Source organism: Elaeis guineensis, chromosome 1 (assembly GCF_000442705.2).
Source record: "Elaeis guineensis isolate ETL-2024a chromosome 1, EG11, whole genome shotgun sequence".
Classification (NCBI taxonomy): Eukaryota; Viridiplantae; Streptophyta; class Magnoliopsida; order Arecales; family Arecaceae; genus Elaeis; species Elaeis guineensis.
This window is the reverse complement of record NC_025993.2, coordinates 135,217,231-135,225,957: the sequence shown is the minus strand read 5'-3', so window position 1 is coordinate 135,225,957 and position 8,727 is coordinate 135,217,231. Positions and strand designations below refer to the sequence as shown.

The following is an 8,727-nucleotide window of genomic DNA, read 5'->3' as shown; positions in this document are numbered from 1 at the left end:
TTGTACATAGATAAATAAATATGGTACGTAATTAATTTGTCATTGTATATAGTTAAATGGACTGTATATAGTTAAATTAATATATATAAGTTAATTAACTTATCACTGTATATAGTTAAATAAATATGAAACATAGTTAACTAGTCACTGCATACTGTTAAATTAATATGGTACGTAATTAATTTACTGCTACATATAGTTAAATTGATATGGTACACAGTTAATTTACTACTGTATATAGTTAATTTGTCATCACGCATAATTAATTTATCATTATATATAGTTAATTTATCTTTTCATTCATTTATCTTATTTAGATTTTTTTTTAAAAAAATATGATATTGAATTGGGAATATTTTCATTCCATAAGAAGTAAAAGTTGAAGCCCCATTAAAAATAGATTAGAAGTTACATAAAAAGTCAACATGACCTAAAAGTTAAAGTCCGGTCAATAAATGGACCGGATGTTAATGTCCCTTAATCTTTGTAGAATAATAAATATAGATTTGACCACTTAATTCGATCCAACTACCAAGGGCAAAAATTATTTAAAAGATGCCATTCAACAAAAAGAAATTTAAAAGAAACGTAGGTATACGGCTCAAACCCAAACGTAGAATTCGAGTCAAGTTGTTTGACTCTGGCTCTTTTTCAAATTGAAATTTAATTATGCGTTCCAGAGGAGCCAAAGTAGCTTTGTTATGTCAAGCAGCCAATCAAATAAACAAGCATTTGTTACCTAAAAAGAATTTCAAAAAAAGAAAAAAACATCATCAGCCTCAGAACCAAACCTAAGGTGTTGGGTTCCATCTACAAGAGCAATTGTGTGGCGCATGTGGTGGTTGCCTTGTTGGGCTCCTCTTCATGTCTCTCAAACATATTTTATAGGGAAATTCAACACTCATCTCTACTGTGCAAACGTGGTCATACGGTCTAGAGAGCTTGAGATACTCAAGTTATTACGTTAGAAAATAAAAAGAAGAAAAATGAAAAAAGAAAAAAAAGGAAAAAGAGGAGGGCTCAATAAGCAGCCAATAAAAGCCCACACACCCCAATGCCGTTCTTATCATCCTCCCACTCTGAGACTTGCCATCTCTTTCTATATTTTCTTTCTTCTTCTTTCCTCTTCCCATTCTCTCTCTCTCTTCTCTCTCTCTCTCTCTTATATATATATATATATACCTTCACATATTCCTTTCTTCTCTTTTCTTCTTCCTCTTCCCTCGATCACCACCATAAAAATGATCATCAGCTGAACTCGAAACTAAAGCGGAGATTAATCCGTCGTTGGAGCTCTAAGGCAAAAGAGGAGAGAAAGAGAAAGGTGGATCGAAGGCATGGAAGAGGCTCTCCCTTCCAGTGAGCCGGAAGAGAAAGAGGAAGAGCGCGTTCGCTACACCGCGGCGCGCCGGATCAGGACGCGTCGGCCATGGTGTCGGCTCTCGCGCATGTGATCAGCTCGAGCTTGTCGGGGGTGGAGTGGAGTGGGAAGGAGCGAGTCTGTGTGATTCAGTCGAGTTGAACCCAGCCATGGCCGGACCGGAGTCGGGAAGCATGGAGAGAGAGCTCAGCCAGCCTTCAGAAGAGCAAGGTATAGCTAGGACTGTTGCACCACTTTTTCTTTCGTTCGCTGAGTCTTGAAATTTATTTATTTCTAGCTAGATCTCGATATATAGGTTATTTCGTTAGGAAAAAATGCTAATTAGTGGCTAGCCAGCTAGGAAATTACAATATTACTGATAATCGTATGCCACTCAGACCCTGGAGTTGTGTTATTCTATTATTTACGATTGGCGTATGTTGTTAATTGAGCATTTTGTTCCATATTTCTTAGGGATTTTAACTTTTCCTCCGGCACTAGATTGGTCTTGGGCATGTTGCTGAACATTGTCGGCATAAGAATCAAACATTAAAATATTTAGACATGCAGGCTGCATGATCACAACACATCTCTCTCCCTCTCGGTCTCTCTCTCTCTCTCTGTCTCTCTCTCTCTCTCATTCGTTCATTTGGCAAACCCTTGAATTAATGAAGGGAATGTGAGGAGGAGACACTACAGGGGAGTGAGGCAAAGGCCATGGGGGAAATGGGCCGCAGAGATAAGGGACCCCAGGAAGGCAGCGCGAGTATGGCTAGGGACCTACAACACGGCGAAGAAGCCGCCATAGCCTACGATGAGCAGCCCTGAGGTTCAAAGCACCAAGGCCAAGCTCAATTTTCCCGAGAGAGTCCAAGGCCGGACTGACCTCGGCTTCTTAGTCAGCAGGGGGATCCCAGAGCGACCGCCCCAGCCCATCACCCCACCGCCGACAGCATCATACCCTGACCTCCTTCAGTATGCTCAGCTCCTCCAAAGTAGAGATGAGGACCTGCACAGTGTGGCATCGGGGCTCTTCGTTACAGACTCTTTCACCTCGGGGTCTTCTCAAGTGTCATATCATTCCACGTCAGGCTCCTCGCAAGAGTTTTTGGATTTCTTTTCGCAGATGAGGAGCTCTTCTTCCTCTAGCTCAAGGCAGCCTCGTGGAGACCAGAAGGATAAAGACAGCAACCAGCAGCAGTGAGACTGCTGACCAACGTGTTTGAGATGGTGCAACGGTGAGAGGGGTGAGAAGGATGGGACCATGGGTAAGTGACGATTTGTTTTTGTGGTTATTTTATTTGTTTGATTCTGTTTTCTCGAACTTTTGGAGTGTTATTGTAGTAGAATGCAAGTGCAATTCCAAAAAGCAAAAGAGGAACCAAAAGAGAGAGAATGATAGTGTGAGGGGGCCTCTTAGTGTTTTGCCATGGGCTTTTTCTTTGGTTTGTTGCTTATCCTTTCCATGGTTCTTTGCTGTCTTTAAAGTAATAAGAATCCATCTTTTCAGCAACAAGTAGAGGCAATGAAAAGAGGAGACTTCATGGATGCTTACCTTCAAATTACTTTATCTCCAGCTCCTATTAGTGTAAAGCTTTCACTCTATATATCTCCCAAGTCTTTGTATGTGAACAAGGCATATATGAAAGTCTCAGAGAAAGAATAATAAGGACAATAGGAGAAGAGGTTTTGCAGTTCATTAATTTGTTTTCTTTCTGACCCTTTGATCGAGTCTCTTTACACGCTGACCCTTTAAGAGATTCTTGTATTTATGCATGATCAGTATTCTGGCACCTCTTATTTGCTCAGTGAAGGAACTATAGAACGTATCTTTTAGGTAGAGACGGATAAGCAATTAGGAGGAGGAGAGTTTCAACACGATTTCTTGTTTTCCTCCAGAATGCTCTTACTTCTTATGTAGCATCCAAGACCTTCCAAAGGACCTTCACAAAATCTACATAGACAATCAAAGAGGGAGCTAGAAAGATGTCAAGTATAACTAATTAAGAACAAAAAGTATCCAGCTAGTGCACTGAAGCTTATCTTCGTTGCTTATAATACTTGAAAGACAAGGTGCAATAAAGAATATATCAAAGAATATTGCTTTCATGACTTTTGGAGGTATGTTATATGCTCATTATACTCTTGGGGTGAGGGGGGGAGGGGCAGGGTGGGAAGCGAGAGAGAGAGAGAGAGAGAGAGAGAGAGAGAGAGAGTATAGCAGCCGGGGTAATGCCAAATATTTCATAGAACAATTAAAAAGACAGGTTCACAGGTGTTGTAGAAATGATGTAGAAAATGACCATAGAACTAATATCCAAAAGGGGAAGAATGAGAACAGGTTTGAGAAGAGGGGAAGAATCCATGATCTGGTCTTCGTTCAACCACCCATTTCTTTGCGAGGTCATAGAAGTCGGCAGACAATGTTTGAGGCGGCCATGATCGAAGAAAACACGTGGAGCAGCATCCTATGATGCATGTACCTCGAAAAGAGCAATGGGGTCCGCACGTTAGTGTTTTTGAAGCCCGTGTGTATGACGTCTGGCATGCACGTATCCTACGTGACACGCAGTGCCATGAACTGCGCCAGCCTTGGCGCGAATGCTATAATATGGGTTCGGATATTTTTGTGTGACATTTAGGCTTGCCAGCCTGGCTACATATTTTCTTCTCTTAAAACATATATGTATGTATGTATGTATGTGTGTGTGTGTAGGTGGATGTAAAATATCAGCCTTTGGTAGATGGTGACCACTTAGGTGAGAACATGATAGCATGATATTGTTAAATTAGACTCTTAGAAAACGTTCTTCTTATGACCTTAATGTGAACAATATATCCTTCATTCCAAATTATAAAGACATAGCAATTGGTGGACATACATATCATACATTTAAGTCACATTAAGTAAAACTTCTATTGAATAAAGTTGCCAAATTATAGTAGCCATTTTCATGTATCCCACCATGATCCCGACATTTGAAAACAAATTGGAAAAAAGTATTTTTGGACAAGGAGTGTAAACCCACCGCTAGACTAGTCCTTGTCAATCTCAAAAATGAATAGTTTGCACAATAACCATGCATGTAGAGAAGTAATATTTTTTGGTCTAACTTAAACAACCCTAATTTCATCAAAATTGAAACATAAGATTCCATTATTTGACAACTTGTACCAATCATATGATTTATGCAATAGACGCTAACATTTCATGACTTGCATCGAGCATCGGTAATCAAGCTAATGCAAAGTAATGCTAATTCACATGGAAGTTGTCCTGATTTCCTAAAAGTCTAGATTAGATGATTCACATGGAAGTTGTCGGGACCAAGGGAAATTTATGGAATTAAGGAATAAGGACTACCCTTCTATGAATATTGGTGGACCGTCAGCAATCATCCATGCAAACTGGTCATGTCCTTGCACGTCTTTCTTGGACTGAGGTGCTCTGGTCTATGGGACTATCCCTAAAACTGGGATTACTTACTCTACAACTTCTACCAAGTTCCCATAGAAGGAAAAATTATTGGTTGGACCAAGGCCCCAGCTCAATGGTGGAACAATCCAACCACAAACCAACACATATAAACATGCTTGTATTGCTCCTGTTCCTTTCTCTTTCTTCTTTATTTGTGTTTGTACATGTTGGTTGGTTATTGGACTGGTCCACCATTGAAATGGTGAACTTGTCCAACCAAGAATTTTTCCCAAGAAGAGGCTATTGTCCCACTACTCTGCTAATTAAGATCATGGCTTACTCCAATGATTATCATAACAGTTGCAGATCTTATCATCATGGTCCATCCATCACAAGTTTCACATGCAAGATCCGAAGGGCACTTGGATGACTGACCGCAACAATTTAAGGACATTCAAGATAGAAACACTTGTTTTACTACATGTACCCGTACTAATTTTAACACACTCATTTAAGATGGAGATAAGAGATGTGCAACCGATAGATTTAGAAGTGGATTGATTAATCAGAGGAAATCTTTAAAAAAAAAAAAGTTGCATTAAATGGGGATGATATCCACCCATTTTTTTGCTTCTTGTTTTTGATGTGCAACTACTATTGAACTGTAATGCATATAACATGCAACATTATAAGATGGACATTTTTCCATCACCATTTCCATAATTATAAGCAAAAAATAGAGGTCAAATAAGATTTCTAAACTTAAAAGTTTATTTATCTATTATTTTCATTATATGAGTTATTACTTTGTTTAAATGAAAATTATAGAAATCCAGCTAAAGACTATACTGGATACATATCAATAGTTATTGTTCATATCAGAATGGCCAGCAACCTTAATCATTATTATAATAGGAAAAAAACAGTATTGAAGCTTGAGTCAAATTATTAACGGAACAGTGAATCTTTTACAACAAACTGACAAATCCACTTGCAAATAGACATTCTTAACCAAAAAATTTGCCATCCAGACCATTGTAAAAATTTTCTATGACCAACACTTTAGAGACTTCCTATGGTCACTTATGGTGCAAAGGTCCTTAAAGTTTTGATGTAAGAAAGAGGAGTAGGGGAGGTCCAACTTTGCGAGTACTGATGAATCTCAATATGATATCTGCATGAGACAATTAAACATACTAATGATATTATACAACATGCATAATTACAAGTTATCATATTATATATGGATCGGTATGATTGCTCAACCGGACTTCTCCGTTGGAAACAATTGATGCATGAAGATTTTTTTTTTTTTTTGATTTTTTGGATAATTATTTTTTTATTTTTGTTTTCGCAAAGGACTCGTGGCATAATTTGCTTTTTGAAAAGAAGCTTCGAAGAAAAGAAGCTCGAGTTGTTGCGTGGCATGGGTAAGCTGTTCCGGCGGTACGATGTATGGGTCGTGCTCGTTAGCTTACGTGGGCGCCTTACCCGCGGACGTGGGCGGTGTGGGAACATCTTTAGAGCGCGGCGCAGCGGGACCCACATAGAAGAAAAGAATGCATGGGACGCGTTCCCACCAATTGCTTGCGTGGTTACTTAATTATTACTTTAGTTTTTTTTCTAAGATCCGTTTTAAATGGTACTCATTGCATGGGAAGGGATCTGCTGCTCTTTCGGCTGTCCGACGTCAACCTTTGCGGCACCAACTCCACCCTTTCTGCATTTCAAAAAGTAAGTGGAGCGGTGGCGAGAACCATTTGTTTTGGTGCACTGTGTGTAGACGTATTCACCAGTCTCAGAAGGTCGTTCCATCTATGCTCTCGCCTCGTGATGGAAAATAATTTAACATAATTTTTTAATCTATTTAATATATAAAAATAAAAAAGATAGATTATATTTATATGATATTTTTATTAAACTATTTTTGATAAAAAATTTCTTATTTTATTAATTTATAATATTTATTTATACTAAAGAATTAGATCAATATATAAATATATATAATTTATAATTATATAAAAATATAAAAATATTTATTTTTTATTTAATTAAAAATAAATAATTTTATAGATTAGTTTTAATTTATTTAAATACTAATTATATAAATAACTAATTAAGTTATAATTTAATTTAAATAGTTAGTTCATTAATTTTATTCAAATAATTAACTAAAAATAACAAATATAAATTGAAAAATAGAAGACAATTCTAATTATATATTTGAAAATCATGTACTAAAATTAAAATAATGAATAATAAAATTTAATAGTATATGATTAGCAATATAGATAAAATAAAAATATATGTTGATAAAATGAATTGAAAAGTTAAGAAATATTATAATTTTATCAAAAAAATTAATTAAGATAATTTTACCAATATAGGATCCTAGTACCTCTCACATGCTCCATCCATTACTCCTTACATCTTTTCGAAATTGAGAGGATGCAAATTTGTGAGTTGGTTAGATGGGTAATCCATCTTTTTTATCCATTCTCTCTAAGGGATTTTGAACCAAACAATAGATTTGGTATATCCATTCTTATAAACTCATCTATTCTTTCTCTTATAACCCCAACCAAATATAGGGCTCCTATGTATCCATAAATTTCTTCATTTGGATGGCAATAAAAGTTTCAAACCACTGCCTTTGCAGGTTCGTTATTGACTTTTTATTGATCATAATAGTCTTTATTCAAGCAATTTACTATTAAAAAAATAACTATTTTAGTGATTATTAAATAGTACTATAATGAATAGTAAAATACAATAATAGAAAATAACAAGATTATTATTAAATTATTATTTATTTTAACAAGGATTAAATAATATAATTTTAGAAAGTATAAAATTAAATCTTAAAATATTATTTAATTAAGAATAGTGTGATTAGGTGTTCAAGTGTATAGTTTCTTTGGCTAAATTTGAGTAGATTTCTACTTAAATCCGATAAGCTTTACATTTGGCAATGAAAGCCTCACTATTGTTGAATGTGATATACTATTTTTAAACTACGTATATACTAAAAACTATGTTACATGGAAGCTCTTAACCTATATGTCAAATGAGAAAAATATATATAATTTTATGTTATTAAGATTGTTCAACATTTTGACCAATTAACGCATATACGGCATAAGAATCACTAAATGACATGATTTTGATATATTAGTTTGGAGATAACAAATTTCATTCAATGTCCCGGATCATCAATGTGACATATCGTCTAATATAGATCTAGATGGATTTAAATGGAGAGTATAGTTAAATCTCTCTCTCTCTCTCTCTCTCTCTCTCTCTCTCTCTCTCCATACACACACACACATGGAATAATAAGGTGATTCAATCTCAACTATCCTGCAAACAAGTCGCACAGATCAATCAATCATGGATAATTGAATGATTAGACTAGCTAGAATCTGTACTAGAGATTGCTCATTGTAACCTACTCAATCACCCACTATTGGCCATTGAAAATCCCTGCATGGACATGGTGGTTGAATAGTCGAATTATCCGGTAATTTCAAAGATCTCCAAACTCATACAGTAATTGTTTGGTGAGTGTCTCAACTGTGACCATCAAATTACACTATTTAATTTCGTTTACAAAAAAGAAAAAACACTATTTAATTTCACCTTGAAGCTTCTCCCTTCGCCCTTAATTTCAACGTCACATCGTTAAGGTTTGGTACCGGCCCACTCTATGAGCACTGCCTGGGGCCTCTCTTCGAAATTTAGAGGAAAAAGAAAGGATTATAAAAGGGTTAAGCACATGCTTTTAGTTCACTACCCAAAGAAGCATTATATGCTTCATAAAGTCAGATACTTTGTTCTCTTTATACTTTATTCTTTTCCAAGTCCGGTTCTTCTCAATCCTAATTTTGTCACAGCCTATGCAAGGTGCACCGTATTCCAGCACCCCTGGATTCTTACCTAATCGCATATA

The 8,727-nt window shown here is 36.1% G+C and overlaps 1 pseudogene; it reads left to right on the top strand.

The window, feature by feature from the left end:
* Positions 1-1,429: 1,429 nt before the first annotated feature.
* LOC140854803 (ethylene-responsive transcription factor ERF113-like) lies at positions 1,430-2,790 on the top strand (annotated as a pseudogene).
* Positions 2,791-8,727: the final 5,937 nt, after the last annotated feature.